We start from the raw sequence: 17,484 nt of genomic DNA on the forward strand, positions 1-17,484 counted from the left end.
CGCCTGAACAAAGCAGTTCTTAAAAAAAACCCCAGAGGCTTTATAAGAAGGGCATTCTCTCCCTCCGGTGAGGAGACCACCTTCGAGGGCATCGAGTCCTAGAAAGAAAGGCTGGACTCACCTCACGAGGGGCGTGGAAGCCGCGGACCCGTGGACTCCTGAGGGGAACGCTCGTAACGCGGGAGAAAGGCCCACCAATCGGAGAGCAAGCTGAGATCAGGCCCCGCCCCCGCCTGCCGAGCTCCGCCTCTTTCCCCTGAAGCGCCCTTTGGAAGTGGCAGCGCGCGTCGGCCTCGTCCCGCCCCTGCCTCTGAGTGACAGCCCCGTGGACAGCGACGTTGTCAGCCGGACACGAAGTTTGGGGGCCCTCGCCCGGGCTGAGCTGAGCTGAGGTGTGTGCGAGCGTGAGAGAGTGAGGCTCAGGGAGGCCCTGCCCGAAGCTCGGGCGCTGGCTCTGCGAGGGGCGCACCTCCTGAGCGAACCCCAAACGTTTGAGAGACTAGAGACCCTCGGGCGGCCTGGGCGGTGGGAGGCTTTGAAAGAGGAACCCGGAACCCAGGAATCCCTAGATTCTAGTAATCATTGAAGGATCCCTTTCCGGGGGGTGGGGTGGGGGGTTGGGTTCTCGCCGTGGGGGCAGGGCTTGGTGGGCGTGGGGTGCGCGCGACCCAGGACGTGCCCGTCGCTGTTGCTAAGGAACACGCGACTTCCCGCCCTGCCAGCGTGTCTCCCTCCTGCCGCGGGGCCCGGCAAGCAGTCCCACCCTCCTCCAAAGGCCTTCCACCAGGCTGGCTGGGGATTGGCTCCCGCGCGCTGTCAGTTAACTCAAGGCATTGACCCCCGCTCCTGCTCGCTGCATGGTGTCGTTCCTGTGCTGGAGTCCATCCCTGAATGCTGCTCTCCTACCCTCCTGCCTTGTTAATGAACAACTCTCCCTACAAAAACGCGTTTCCTGGGTGTTGTTTCTTACAGGAGGGTGTGGCTTTATGGAAGGGGCGGTACTTTTTTGTGCCTGGTAAATCCAAATCCTCAAGATAACTGGTGCCCTGGGGGATGGTTAGTGCAAAAAGGATGAACCCAATCCAGCTCCTTCTTCCCAAAGTTCTTTTTCATCTTGCTTCTCTTCCCTTCTCAGTAAGTCCACACAGCCAGCGGAGGCAGTTCATTCCTGGAGGATTTCCCTAGGAGATCGCTCTTTCTCCTCCCCCTTCTGCATAGAGAGGTTGTATTGCACCTCCCAACAGGGTTAGTTTCCATTGGACTACATTTGACAATGTTCAACAGGATGATTTAGAGAGATCACCACTTTCAAATCTTGTCTTTTTTGCTCATCTTGGGTGGCCCGAAATGACTTAGCAGAGCAAATATTAAAGAGTCAACTAAAACCAAACACACAGGAGCTAAAAGTCTGCTTTTGCTTTCTTTGGCCCAGGATACAGTGTAAATGTCCAGGAAGAAAACTTGTGCACATTCTTGACCCAGGAAAGAACGTTGGCCAGGAAACTGGCAGAGGTAGGGAATGTTTGTTCTCCTAACTTTTCTCACCTGTAAAATGGGAATATCAACAAATACCCTTCTGATAAAGTATCAAGAAATCTTGGTTGTTAAAGTCTTTTAAAATAGCTATCTTTCTTGAATTTTAGCTTTTTATTGTGAATTGGCTGAAATGCTACAGAGCAAATACGTTTTCCAGTGATCTTTTTCAGTTAGTTTGTTCACCTTTTACTTCAGGCCAGTGGCTGCATTCCCACAGTGTAACCACACTTAAGCCACTTCTCTGTGTTCGCATTTGCATATCTCCTTTCCCAACCTTTTCTGCCCTCTGAATTTTGTCTTTGGGGAAATGCTGCCCTTCTGTTCTCTATGGTTCTTTATCGTAAGTGTCACTGTTCATCTTGTAGACCTGTATATTCTTTGGTTGAATACTGAAAAGTGGTAGTGAATTCAGTTTTAGGTCTGAAGGGTGATTAAGGACCTTTGATTATGGGATTCCAATTAACCTCTCCACCAGTAATCCTGATCTTTGAAAATGAGTTTTGCTTTGCATTTTTCTCCCACTATATCCAGAATCTTTTAATGTGGTCCTTTCCAGAATGGTCAGTAGTGGTAGCTGGACACCCATGTGCTGTTTCTAGTTTCAGTGCCATTGAGGCTGATGTTCACATGGTCCATTAGTCAACTGGACTAATTGTTCTATTGCATCTTTGGTTTCTTCTACTCTTCCTTGTCTGGAGCCAGAGACTAATAGTTATGTCTTACATGGCTACTAGCGTACATATAAGACCACAATATCTGCTCAACAAAGTACAGTTCACAACACGACTATGGATTATGTTAGGCCAGTTGACCTAAGAGTCTGTGGTCCATGGGAGTTAATGTTGGGAACACATAGTTAAACATTGCCTCATCAGAGTATGAGATATCCTGGAGATCTAACACAAGGCGCTTGGTACCGTTTGGTTACAGATGCATAGTTTTAGCCTAATCGCAAAAGCTAGGTCTATTTCAAAGGTTAGCACTGAACTTTTAGAATTAGTCAGCCATTTTTATTGTAGACCAGATGCCTCCTTTTGATTGCACATCCCGTATCAATAGTTACAAAATTTGCAGACTACTTATGTTCAACAACTTTAATTTGGCAAAGATTAAAGGAAGATTGGTATAATCCAAAGAACATTTGTTTTACAGATCTGAATATGTAATATTCAAATGACTAATTCAATATGACTAAACTATTCCAGGATATAGAGTAATGAATTATGTGAAAGTCCTGGTAAAGTCCTGATTATATACAATGGAGCTTTGTACAAATTATGGAAAATAGAACTAAAAGATAACTGGATTTCCCACTAACTTTTTGAAGAGCCCCCTCATATTATAACTTGTAATTCATAGTAGGTTGAAGGTGACCGGATTAAACGTTTCAGACTTTGTTTCTATAGTAGTATTATAGTTTGCTGAGCTATGTAATATTTCTAGGCATACATTTTCCATAGCTATGAAAAGATTTGTTGTTCTCTGTAGTTTTTCTGAACTAGAACAATATCTCTTTGGGAAGTGTCTTAACAGTTTCTTTTTACTTTGTTTTTTTTTTTCCAGAATGAGACATTTAATTTGAAGAACTCCCCTGTAATCATTCTGTTTTATTTGTATTCCAAGGAGTGTGTTATTTGTTTCCTTCCCTTCCTCAGCAATGCGTTCCACTCCTGCTACAATTTACAAATTTGGAAAACACAGGACTAGATCATTTATCAGAACTTTGTTAGTCCCAGAATATTCTGCATAAATTTAGCATTAGAAAATAATTAAGTACTGGAAATCCACCAAACCAAGGAAAAGTCAATCAGCAGAAAACATACAGGCATACCGGTTTTGTAGGACTAAGAATTTAGTTCAGTGTTAATTGTTTGTTTCTGAAAATAGCCATGTAAATAGATGTTACATATGCCCCTGTATGTGGGCAATTAATTTCAGTAAGGGAGAGGACATGACTTAAAGATACTTATTCATTGATTGCACTAATCATACCTGTAAGTTATAGGTATGCATCATACTTGTGCATCAAAGTCATATTTATTTAGGTCCAAATGACTTAAGGGACCCTGAGCCGTGGAGTTTCCTATCTTTAGGACCTCCTGGATGGGTGGGAATTCTTCCTGATGTATCTTCCTGATGCATAGCTGATGCATCTCTTCACTGGCTTCTTTTCTGATTATGAAAAATATAGGTGAAAGAATCTTGGTGGCACAGTGGTTAAAACACTCAGCTTCTGTCTGAAAGGTTGGTGGTTCAAACCCACCAGGTACTGTAGGAGAAAAATATAGCAGATTGCTCTTAGGACGATTACGGCCCTGGAAAGCCTAGGGAAGTTTCACTTTGTTCTTTGGGGTGCAGTGGGTTTGGTTTGGGAATAAGTGTAGGCTATAGTCTTTGTGAAATTTGTGAGTTCTTGTAGAGCATTAACAAACCCACAGAGACAAATGCGACTCTGACGTAGCTTGGAATGAATAATTTAGAGGAGCCTAACTAGAGAGTCCTAAGGCAGAGTTCTAATTCATTAGGAACTAACTTTGTGTAGCAGGAGGACAGCAAGTCTACATTGAAAGTTGACATGACTTAGCCCAAGGGACTAGAGGAAGAAAAGCTAGCTAGTCTGTACCCAGGGTGTTGGTCTGGCCTTCAATAGCCACGAATACTTTCACTTAACTCTGGCTGGGTAAGATGAAAGAAATACCGTAGAAGAAATGACAGCCAATGAGCAGCTTGTGGGAAGGGGAAGCCTGAGTCCATGTCCAGGTATTTGATTCATGCTTATTCTTGCCATTGTCGTAGTGTAGTTAGGGACAGTATCACCTCTTTGAAAATCCAAGATAATTAAACCAAGGGAATACATTTCAGAAAATTCTGTGACATCTAACACATTCAGAAAGCATGGGATCTATGTTTAGAAGAACTCCATATAAAACAAACAGTGATTAAGGGACAGGAGGAAGACGGGAATAAAAAAAGAAGGCAAACTAAAATTATGAGAGATATATAAGCTTTCATTTCTCATGTAACAAATTACCAAGTATTTGGTCACTTAAACCCATATAGATAATCCAGGGTCATCTCCCTATTTCAATGCATGCACTTAATCCTAGCTACAATGTCTCTTTTGCCATTGTAAACTTTTTTAGCCTCTGGGAATTAGGACTTGGACGTCCTTTGGTCATTATTCTTCCTAACACAATAGAAGATTAAAAATACATATTGGATGCAGCAAAGAGCAGAACAGATATTGTTGTAGAAAGTTTAATGTTGAGAAAAGATTTGAGAAACTCTCCTAGTAGAATTTTGAAAATCTTGAAACTAACGTGATCTATGTGGGACAAGAATGAACTTCACCCTATGGATATTTGAAGTTTCTGAAGAAGAAGCCAGAATATCGATATTTTTTCATAATGAAGAGAACTGATCATTTCAAAGAAAAGTAATAAAAAAATGAAACACAGGAAGAAAGACTGCTGAGTGAGCAAAGAGCCATAATGCAAGATGAAAGTCTTCTGTAGTAAAACATGACAAAAGACACAGTTATCACTGAAATTTCAAATTAAGATGATTAAAAAGTAAATTCCTCACATACACCAGGGGAAAAAACACAAGCTACTACAAGGAAACAAAATTAGTCTTGTCTCATTTCTTTTGTATAGTTTTAAATGCCAGAAGACAACAGAAACGTTCTTAAGAGTGTTTTTTTTTCTTCTTTTCACATTACAGTTAGCATTTTTGGGGTGATGGCAACAAAACTATTCCCAAGTATCTACATGACTCTGAACTACTTTAATGATATTCTTACTGGGTGGAGGAACGGGGGAATAACAAAATCTAAGACAGGACATACATAAACTAAGTGATAATGCAATATAAACACAAAACCCCTAGTCTAGAAACATCCAGTAAAATTAACAGTATACTCTTTGTACCAAGAATATAGAGGTAACTATAAAAGGGCCCCTGGTGATGTTTTGGTTGTGCATTGTGTTGCGATCCCCATGGTGGCAGTTTGAAAACACCAACAGCCTCCAGAAAGAAAGATGGCTTTTACATTCTCACAGGATGTTGCTGTGTTGACTGGGTGGTTGTGAGTGTATGAGTGATAAATACAAGTAGTACTTAAGTTAAATCTAGTTACAAAGTGATTGCAAATGTAAAAACTTCATAGCATGGAGAAATAAGAAATATAAAAATTCAGTAGCAACCTGGATTTAAATTAAAAATTGACATCTGATTTGTGCATGCCAGAAGTAAAATTTGATTCGAGAGTGCTAATACATTTCAAACTACACAGGGACTTCAAAAAGCTCACAGAAAGGAGTTCCAGTATCTTTTAATTCTATTTTTCCAACAGCTTTGGAAGCCCTCCTTGCCTATCTAAATCTGACAATGGAGCACATTTGACTTACTGCGTGTTCATATGCAACCCATCAACTAATAATGGTTTATACATTTGAAAATGGTTGAAAAACAAGAGGAAGAAGAATATTTTGTAACATGTGAAAACTATATGAAATTCAAATTTCATGTTCTTAAGTAAAATTATTTAAAGCTAGGCACACATTAGTTCATGTACTGTCTTGCTGCTGTGGTCAATTCAGACTCTTGGACATTCCATGTTTTACAATAGAACTGCTCCTTAATGTTTTCTTGGCTGTAGTCCATACAGAAGTATAGATTACCAGGACCTTCCCACACAGTATTACTAGGTGCATTTGAACTGCCAACTGTTAGGATCATTGTTGCATATAAACCATCTCTGCCACCCGATAGAGACGGCTGCCCTCTCATTGCTTGGTACAAATGATCAATGCATATATTAGTTCTTTTTTATAAGTCATTTTATTAGGGACTCATACAACTCGTCACAATCCACACATGCATCAGTTGTGTAAATCACATTAGTACATTCATTGCCCTCATCATTCTCAAATCATTTGCTCTCTACTTAAGCCCCTGGCATCAGATCCTCATTTTTCCTCCTCTTTCCCTCCACCCCCTTCTTAATGAACCCTTAATAATTTATAAATTATTATTTTGTCATATCTTATACTCTGATGTCTCCCTTCACCCACTTTTCTGTTGCCTGTCCCCCATGGAGGAGGTTATATATAGATCCTTGTAATCGGTTCCCCCTTTCCAACCCACCCTCCCGGTATCAGCACTCTCAGTACTGGTCCTGAAGGGATCCTCTGTGCCAGATTCCCTGTGTTTCAAGTTCCTATCAGTACCAGTATACCTCCTCTCATCTAGCCAGATTTTTAAGGCAAATTTGGGATCATGATAGTGTGTGTGTGGGGAGGAACCCAGAAGGAATCATTGAGAAACTAGAGGAAAGTTGTATGTTTCACCGTTGCTACACTGTGCCCTGACTGGCTCTATCTGCCTCCCTGCGACCTTTCCATAAGGGGATGTCCAATTGTTTACAGATGGTCTTTGGGTCTCCACTCCACATACTCCCCCTTATTCACAATGACAAGATTTTTTGTTCTGATGATGCCTGATACCTGATCCCTTCAGCTCCTCGTGATCGCACAGGCTGGTGTGCTTCTTCCATATTTTATTGCTACTGAGGTAGATGGCCGCTTGTTTACCTTCAAGCCTTTAAGACCCCAGACACTATATCTTTTGATAGCCGGGCCCCATCAGCTTTCTTCATCACATTTGCTTATGCACCCATTTGTGTTCAGCGATCATGTCAGGGAGGTGAGCACACAATTATATGATTTTTGTTCTTTGATACCTGATAACTGATCCTTTCAGCACCTTGTGATCATGCAGGCTGGTGTGCTTCTTCCATGTGGGCTTTGTTGCTTCTGAGGTAGATGGTAACTTGTTTACCTTCAAGTCGTTAGGACTCCAGCCACTATATCTTTTGATAACTGGCCAGCATCAGCATTCTTCACCACATTTGCTTATGCACCACTTTGTCTTCAGCGATCCTGTTGGGAAGGTGAGCATCATGAAATGCCAGTTTAATAAACCAAAGTATTCTTGCATTGAGGGAGTACTTGAGTGGAGGCCCAATGTCCATCTGCTACCTTAATACTAAATCTATACATATATTCACATAGATCTGTTTCCACATCCTCAGATAGAAATATATGTACATATATACATGCCTTTATTTAGACCTCTATAAATGCCCTTTGCTTCCTAGCTCTTTCCTCTATTTCCTTTGACTTTCCTCTTGTCCCACTATCATGCTCAGCCTTCATTTGGGTTTCAGTAAGTCCTCTCAGTTGCATTACCCTTAGTCACGCCCTACAAGGCATCCTATACCCTCCTCACTTTGGATCACTTGTTATTCCCTTGTCCCTGGGTTTGTTAACACCACTTCTTTTCCCCTCACTTCCTGCTCTCCCATTTTCCCCGGAAACTTTCTGTCCTGTTGTTTTCTCCTTCAGATTGTCCATCCAGCCTATCTTATTAGGCAGACCTGCAGTGATAATAACATGCACAAAAACGAGACAGCAAAACCAAGCAACAAAATAAAACAAAACAACAACAAACCAATGACAAAAAAACAAAGCACAATAAGAAAGAAAAGCTTGTAGTAAGTTCAAGAAGTGTTTGTTGGCCCTTAGGAATGTTTTCTGATCGAGTCTGATGGGGTGCCAAGTCCTGATCCCAAAGTCTATTTTTGGTATTCCCTGGGGACTTTGTCGCTCTGTTCCCTTTGCTATTCTGTTGCAAGCCTTGGTGTGGTGGCATCAGATCAGGCGGAATTCCCACATTGTGTCTTCATTGTTGTCCCCTATAGGGGTATGGGTCAGTGAGGGATGTAATGTCTCATAGTGGGGCAGGCCATATGTTCTTCTCTGTCGATTAGCTGCTCTGAGCGTAAATATCATTCTCAAGTTTTGGTGGGCCAGTGTGTGCTCCACTCTCTCTTCCTTCCCCTTCATTTGCTCTCCTGTGCTCCAATCTGACATGACCCTCTCCTGGAGCTGCAGGTTCAGGGCTGTCCTCTGAAGTAAATTCTTCTGCGGGGAGGAGGAGGTGTCCACGTAGTTGGTATTGGGGCCGGCCCCCCAGACCTCTCCACTGGTTCCCTGTTTCATGCCAGTATGTTGCATTCACATCTTAGAGCACCTTGTCCAAGTCTGGTCCCTCTTTCCCTGTGGAGATATAAACAATATCCTCCCCTTGGTTGCATTAGTGCGCTGTTCCCCTGCTACCCAAACCTAGATGGTTTAAAGCAATATAGTTTTATTTTCTTCCAGTTTTGGCGAGTAGAAGTCCAAATCCAGAGCATCAGAACCATAATATCTGCAACGACTATAGGGGGACTCCTTCTTTGGATCACATGAGTTCATGTAGCCTCAGAAGTGCTTTGTTTTGCAGCAGCATGTCTCTCACCTTTTCTTGTCATGCGAACTCCTCCTTTGTGTGTCTCTATGCCTTCTCCTTTTATACTAACAGCAGTCTAATCTGATGAAGTCCTATCTTATTCTGGCAACACCTCATGTTAATTAATTAGGTCTGAAAGGCCTTATTTCCAAATAAGGAACTCTGGGATTGAAACATCAACAGGTTTTTTGTTGAGGACACAGTTTAACCCTTGATACTGTAGTCCATGTTACTACACAGTTCTTTGCCCTCAATGCCAGTTATAATTATTATCTGAACTTTTACATAAAGATGCTTCCTCACTCCTACCCTAAACAATAGAATCTAATGCATAGAGTTAGACTTTTAATTCAAGGTTGTCCAAACCTACTCAATGATTGCCCTTCAGTGCTCTACTTACTCTTTTATTATATATTCTTGCTCGTTTATTATATATTTTATTATATTGCTCTTTTATTATATATGATTGGGGGTTAAAATCAAGAGGTTATTCATTATTTTTTCTTATAGGTATTAATCCACATTTTACCTTTTCTATCTCTGTACCCTAAATGAAACAGATACTGTGTAGAGATTTTAGAATTTTATTTCTAAAGACAAAAATCAATTACTACTACAACTTTCCAGTTAGCAGTAATGAATACTTTGTACTATATGCAAAAATTCTACATACTTCCTAAAGGCAAGAATTACAATATATGATAAGGGAATATTATATCAATTAGTTAATCATCAAAGAATTGTCTGGCAGATACAAGTAAATTTCACAGAGGAAGTAGCATTAAACAGAAGTTTGAATGGTGCTCGTGAATTCAAAGTAGATAAAGCTAATACTAGGAATTACTTCAGCAGACGAATTACAAAGTCCTTAACCTGTCAGTAGGCTGGAGTGATTCAGAAATGTGAAGAAGTCCAGTGGTTGAGACATAACAGGAGAAAAGTTGTTGGAGCTGAGACCCTAAGATCTCTGGGTTCAGGATGATAAGGCCTGATAGGAGGATCCATTTTAGGATTTAACAGTAGAGCTGATAGAATCGACTGAATGGCAGTGAGTTTGGTTTTGCTTTTGGACCATGATCAGATCGGTGTTTTAGAATTGTAGTTCTCCCACTTAAAAAAAAAATTACACATCCTAAAATCATATAATCATTTAATGCTGCGATCATACCTACAAAGAATAATAGATGCCTTGGGATATACCTACCAGTGCTTTATTTACACCAAACTTTTTCTTGAAGGAAAAAAATATGGCTATGCATTGAACTACATTTAAAGTGTATTCTGTAAAAATAACACTACTAGCTATTATAAATTGGGAAGGATCTTACACTCAATAAAGTGGGGACACACTGGGTTAAGTAAATTCAAACAGGTATTCTATTTAACTTTGTGAAATAGGGGCATAGCATGTAACATTTTCCAAATACATTTGAGCATGGAAACTTAGTCGGATTGAACATGTAGCGCATTACCAAAACTGCTGCTACAGGGCCGGTGGTTTCACTGGGGCTGTTGGTGCGTGCAGTCTGCATCAAGTGGGCACTGTGAGAGGGGCTAACAGGACTAGCTACAGTATTTGTGCAGTTTTTCAGAAGAAATGTACTCTGGTTTATAAAAGTATCCCTTCGTTGTTTACAGCAAGACACTCACTTCATACCTACAGTGCTAAAATTCTACGAATTTACTTTTGGAAACTGCTAATGCGCTCTGTTCGGGTCTGTCATCATTACCTAGTTACAATATAGTACTTCTGTTCAGTTATTAATAATGCAATATAGTACTTCTGTTCAGTTATTAATAATGCGATCACAAATGTAATTCAATGCAGAAAGATATGATACTTAATGTATTTATATAATCTAAGAAATATAACATTTAACAAGTTACAACTACATTTATCACAAAGTATTCCATGATTAAAATGTATAGTAAATATTACTGAGAATTCTATCTAGTTTGGTATAGGTCTACAGTGGAGTGGGATTAGCACCATGAATTACACTACTTGGTGACACCAATCCTAATCTGCTGTTTCCCTGTGACTTTATTTTGTGGATAATTAGGGAACTGGCCATCATCCATTTAATATTTTCATATACACTATTTTTAATTGCAGGAAGAAAAAGCAACCAAGAGTTGTTATTTTGGGGATCTGCAATTGACCTGGCTAGAAAAGCGAGCAAAACACATATCCAGAACTCTGGAAAGACCTGGCCTTTGAACCATTACCACCTGGCAGCCCTCCAGAGTTTCGACTTGGCGGCATCAAGGACACACCTCCAGGTGTGTCTATTTAATTTAACATTTGGCAGAAGGGGTTTTGAGCTGTGGTTTGTTTTCTTTCCCTTTGCTTTCTTGTTTTAGTTTGTTTGCTTCTGGTGGTGAATTTGAGTGTGGAACATAGTTTTATTCATATGTACGGTGGTATAAAAACGATGAAATGTTTTTAGTTGTATTTATTTTGCTGTAATTTTAAAGTTTCAGATAAATGAAGCAAAGTCAATAGTACTATATATCTATATCTGATTTGTGAAAGCATTTGGTATTATTTGCTCATAGGATTTATTGCTAGGTTAAATGTATGGTCTCAGATTTATTTGATACATTAAAACCAGTGTCTTGGTAATAAGTAATGAATGTATTAAGGTCATCATAAGATTTAACTTATTTCACTTAATTTTGAATATAAATACTCATTAATTGATATATCTATAATATAAAGAGGTTGTGGGGAGAGGCAATATAGCAGAAAACGAATGAACATGAGCCCCCATTATATCTCTGACCCAGTTTCTCATCTCCTACTGGTTTCCATTGGTACTTATGGTCCAAAGTTCTTAAATTGGTCTACATGTCACTGGGAGGTCTGTCCCTTTGTTATCGCTCTAATGCCTTCTCTGAACTCTTCCCCTCCTCCTTTATTTGCTGTAGCTGTAGTTGTTGCAATTTACTTGTTGTTTGTTCCGTGCTGTAGAGTGTAGTTGGACTCATAGTGCCTCTGTAGGAGCAGGGGAACAAGTTGATCTCCAGGTCTTTTCTCAGAAGGAGCTGCCAGGAGCTGCAAGGCGCTGGGTGGTCTTTTGGTTCAGCAGCCATTGTGTAACCAGGGCTCCTTTTAAGCCATACTAACCTCCTTGCCTTCCAGTCACGCACCTTTCAGCTTGTCTCACTATGGTGGCCTTGCTGCGGCCGTGATGCTGGAAGCCACCCCTCAGGTACTTTAAACACCAGCAGGGACACTCATGTTGGACAGGCTTCAGTGCAGCGTCCAGACTGAAAAAGACTAGAAAGAAGAGCATGGCAGTCTGCTTCTGAAAAACTGGCTACTTCAAAACTTATGAACAGCAGCAGAACGTAATCTGATACAGGACTAGAGGTTGAGCCCTTCAGTTTGGAAGGCACTGAACATAGCTGGGAGGAGATGCTTCCTCCAAGTAGAATTGACGTTCACTATGTGTTTGGAGTAAGACTTTCAAGCTGATAGGGGTACAATTCAAAATGAAAAGAAATAGCTGCAAATACCCATGGGTATGTGGAAGGAATGACGTATGAACCTAGGAAAACCGAAAATTGTGAAAAATAAAAGAGAACACATAAAAATCATTGTCTTCATATTAGTGATTGAAAATGGACTAATATCTTCTATTGTGAATCAGCCAATAATATGCTATACTATGTCACAAATAACAAATTGAAGAACTGTGGCATCACAATCATTGCCAAAAATACAGGATACAGCTTAAGATCTATCCTGAAGTGTAGTGCTGTCAGTGATAGCAAGATACCTATGTGCTTACAAGAATTACCAGCTAATTCGACTATTAGTCAAATTTACACAAGAGCCACTAAAGCTAAGGATGAAGAAATTGAAGATTTTTACCAGTTTTTGCTTGAATCAAACATGCAACCAAGAAACATTGGTAAATACTGATATTTAAAATGCAAAAATTGGAAAGAAGGCTCAGTAGCTGGAAAATACACCCTTGTTGATAGAAATGGTAGTAGAGATTACGTGATCGAACTTTGCAAAACTGAATATTTATTCATCGCAATATTATTGCTTCCAGCTTACAAATGAAGCTCTCAAGTGTTTGATGAACAGTAGCTGTAGTTTAGTATTCTTTGCCTTCACCATAATTCAAAGACACCAATTCTTCCTATTGTTACCATCGAGTTGGCTCCTCCCCTTAGCAGCTTTATGCACAACAACATTGAACACTGCTTGGTCCTGGGCTATCCTCACAATTTCTCTTATACCTGGGGCCATTGTTGCAGCCACTGTGTCAATCCTAGTTTTCTGCCCCTGTGCTTTACCAAGCTTGATGTCCTTCTATATGGACTTGTCTCTCCTATCATGTCCAAAGTGGGAGTTTCACCATCCTTGCCTCGAAGGTGAACCCTAGGCATACTTCATCCACAATAGATTGGTTTGACCTTGTAGCAGTCCATTGTGCTTTCTACATTCCTCTCCAGCAATGCGATTCAAATGCATAGATTCTTCTTTGGGCTTGTATACCAGATGTCCAACTTTCACATGCATATGGGCAATGTAAAATACCATGGCTTGTCTCAGGCACACTTTTGTTACCTAAGTAACATCCTTACATTTCAGTATTTTCAAGGGTTCTGGTGCAGTAGATTTACCTAATGCAAACCATCTTTTGACTGCTGTTTCCACGGACATTTATTTCAGATCCAAGAAAGAGAAAATCCAAGCAAGACAAAAGCAATACACTCAGTATCCATTAGAAAGGCTTATAAAGGTATATCTACTCTCCACCCCAGAATAGTTGTTATTGTGATTAAAAAAATAGTCATTTTATACCATAGGAAACATTTTCAAAACTGTCATATTCAGTGATTTTAGAAAGTCGTGTTTTAATAAAAAACTTAAAGTAATGAAAATTTAATGTAAAGTTTAATTTCAAGAGGAAATAGAAGCATGACATTTACAGCATTTTTATCAAAGGTTCTTTGAAGACTGATATTTGGAATGTCATGGAATATAAAGATTATTATAACATTTTGTTACTTGTTCTTCATTCTATCTTGGCCTAGAGTTATTTTAAGTGACCTCCTGGTGGCTTTCTGAGACTGTAACTATAGATGGGAGTAGAAACCTCCGTCTTTTTCCTGAGGAGCTCCTGGTGGTTTTGAACTACCAATCATGTGGATTACATCCTAATGTGTAACTACTACCCCGTCGGGACTCCTATAATTAAGCAATTAGATGACCAGGGTATTCTGAGACAATCCTGGTGCCATAGAAGCTTAAATATAAAAGAGTTCAGTGATTTGTGTGTGTGTGTGTGTGTGTGTTTGTGAGTTTATCAAGTGAAGGTTATTTTTGGTTCTAAAATCTATTTGGGCTGTACAGCACCTTAAGAGTAAGATATTGATTAGATTAGTATGGTGTAATGATACCACTAATATTTATTGAACACTGACTATGTGAGAAGCACTAAGCTAACTACTTTACATAGATTACCTATTTAATTTAACTTTACAACAGCCATATGTGATAATTACATTTACTGAACCAATTTTAAAAATGGAAAATGAGTTCAGGTTAGTTAACAGCTAGGAAGTGACGGAAACTGAAGTGAAACAAGTTACAGTAGGGAAGAGTTACCCACTTCTTCTCAGGCTCATACATAAGATAAGATTCAGTCAATTCTGAGTCATGGCGAGCCTATAGGACAGGGTAGATGGGACTTTTGAACTCCAGGTCAGCCCAACTTGCAAGCACTACCACCAGGGCTTCTGAAAGAGAGCAGGATTCTATCTGTATGTAATCTATTTGTAGACAAGATAAATAATTTATGTTAACATTATTAAATCCCAAACATTACATTTTAATTAATAAACAGTAAATATGGCTGTGTTAAGTTAATAAAATGATATTCTAGCAATTATTTAACTACTGAAAAGTATATGTTGAGTATATCCTATATACAAGGCATTATTCTATTGTTTGGGATTCCTTAGTGGACAAAGGTTAAAGATTCCTGCTTTCATGGTGCTATATACCATCCTTTACGGTACTCCAGTATAGCTGCAGAGAAAGTTAAAATAAACAATCAACTAAATTTAGCATGAAGAAAATTTTTTTCGTATTTTAAGTCTACTAGTTGAAAAGAGATCTAAGGTAAAATAACTTCAGTTGTCACACTGTCAATCTAATATTCACATAATTGCAGGGTGTCTACATCAAAACATGAAAAGGATGAAATACTGATTGCTATAAAATTGTTATTTTAATTAATTGACTTGAGATTAAATATTGTTGACTATTACCATGAAGAAATCTTTCTATCTTTTCCCTCCTAACACACTGAAGATATGACATTCCAAAAAAGCAATTAAATATGATTTTCCACTTATAAGGGAGTTTTTTTTTCTAGAAGAACAGACTTAAATGGCCCATCGATAAAGCAGAATAAAAGCGAATGCTTTCAAAAGTCCTAGAATCAAATTTTCCTATGAAAGGCATATTTAAATATAGTATTAATACCTTGAAGTAACTGCAAATGCTCATGATTAAAGATTCATTTTTGTTCTTTTTGTTTACAGTATTTGGGTGTGACATTTTAGGTGTGTGTGAGACAGAGGATGGAAGAGAATAAAGACCAGAAAAGTCTGGGCTTCCAGTGATTGTTTTCAGAATCCCACCACTATAATACATGGAATTGACTAAAAACATTTACTACAGCAGCTTCACAGAATAGGAATGTAGCAGCTATATAGCTTCCTTAAAGATTTACAGCCTCAGAAATCCTGTGGAGCAGTCCCACCCTGCCCTGTAGAGTTGGTGCAAGTCATAAGGACTCGACAACAATGGATGTAGTTTGGTTACTGCTATAGATATTGTTGAAAGAGTGAATGCTATTTCCCCTCTCTTGACTCTTACTATATCTCAAACAATCTCACTATTAGGAGGGTGGACATTCTTTCCTGTGAATGCTTTTTGAGAGTTAAATAATGAATGTGGTTTATAAACTTCATTATTGAAATAGTAGTAATATTGTACAGTGAGAAATTTGAAATGCTCAATCACAAGGTCATTAGCAATGAAAGAAACATAATGAAGGGCAAAGGAAAAAGAAGGCTCTAAGCTAAAACCCAAACTTAATATAAAAAGACCACTATATTGAGAAGCACAGAAGGATTTTAGAGATAACAGAATCTAACTTAAAAGAAAAACCAGTTCTCTTAGTAACTAGGATGAGAATATAACATGGAAGTGTTTTAAGCAGTATGAAAAAAAGTTTAGTAATGTAGAGGTAACAAAAATGACATGTAGTTTAAAGATGTACAGTGGTGGGTGTATGATGCTGTAACATTCCCCAAGATGCCTTAACGTACTCCTCAGACAGATTAGAGAGAAATATGTTCCAATCAGAGAGTGTAACTATGTCTAATAATTGGGGAAAAGTTGGAAAACATTTTTTCTTTAATTGCTTTAGGTAGTTTATTCATGGACTAAAAGCTGTTTATCTTCACAGAACCCCAGCTTCGAATCTGAGCTAAACAAGGCACATTTAAAGGCAGGTCTCAGAGCAGTTCATAGCCATTTTGTTACATTCAATTTCATTTGAAAGGGAATGTCCTAGTTTGCGATTTTCATATTTTTTTCCCTTTTAGAAAGAGGCAGATGGTATGAAAAGTGGACTCCCTTATTTAAAGGGAATGTTGATATTTATAACCAAGCTTATCTCCAGCAAGATTTGTTTTTTGCAGCTGTTCCAGGTTGTAAAAAATATTATATTAAAGCCCTGGCTTGTTTTTCTTTCCATATTTTGGGGGGAGGCTCTTTAGAATGTGAAAAAGTGATGTTTGATTTTAAACATGAATGCAATGTAAACTGTGATTTTTTGCGTCTATATGTGAATTTTCTGTTTGTATGCTGTGAGGATATTACTCTTTTTGTTGCACTATCTATTTCCTAGATACATCACACTTAAGAAACAATTTTACTCCTCATTTTCTATACCTCATCAAAGTATTCTAGGAACTGCAGTATTGTTTTCATTAAGAGTTAGCCTGTGATATTATACAAACTACTTTCTCGTTTTCCATTTTGATATTTGTGTTACTTTTATTTCTGTTCAGACCACCTTTTCCAAATGAACTTTTTGTTCTTCCCTATGGTTGTATTATTTGCTACGATGTCTACTTTTTTCTCTTGGATTTTTTGTTGTTCTCTTTTCAATAAACTGCTGTAGCTTTTCTCTGGATAGGTTTTTAGATACTTTCTCTTATAATTAAATTGGAAATTAGTTGGTATTTATTCTGTTAACACAATACATAGAGCTCTTTGGACATATGTTAATACTAGATTGAATAGTTTATTCATACACATAGCAACTTTATTCATATATTAATCTGTACACACATACCCACACATATGAGTACTGTTTTACACATAGAAGTGTTTTTGAAATAAATATCTTAATTTCTTATGAATAAATGTATTTATTATTGATTGATATGCAGGTAACTTTCAGATTGTTTAGTTAAAGTATACAACAATATTTATAGAGGAATTACCTTTTTGAATATGAAATATTATGCAAATAATATGTCAACCACACA

The 17,484-nt window shown here is 38.7% G+C and overlaps 1 protein-coding gene across 1 annotated transcript in view; it reads left to right on the top strand.

Annotated features, from left to right (window-relative positions):
* Positions 1 to 253: 253 nt before the first annotated feature.
* Positions 254 to 17,484, top strand: part of TRIQK (triple QxxK/R motif containing) — a 74,801-nt gene continuing 57,570 nt past the window's right edge. Inside the window, exons 1-3 of the mRNA XM_075549496.1 lie at positions 254 to 392; positions 1,433 to 1,512; positions 11,006 to 11,172. The gene's annotated coding sequence lies outside the window, so the exon portion shown is untranslated. The remainder of the gene's footprint in view (positions 393 to 1,432; positions 1,513 to 11,005; positions 11,173 to 17,484) is intronic.

This window comes from Tenrec ecaudatus, chromosome 5 (genome assembly GCF_050624435.1).
Source record: "Tenrec ecaudatus isolate mTenEca1 chromosome 5, mTenEca1.hap1, whole genome shotgun sequence".
Taxonomy (NCBI): Eukaryota; Metazoa; Chordata; class Mammalia; order Afrosoricida; family Tenrecidae; genus Tenrec; species Tenrec ecaudatus.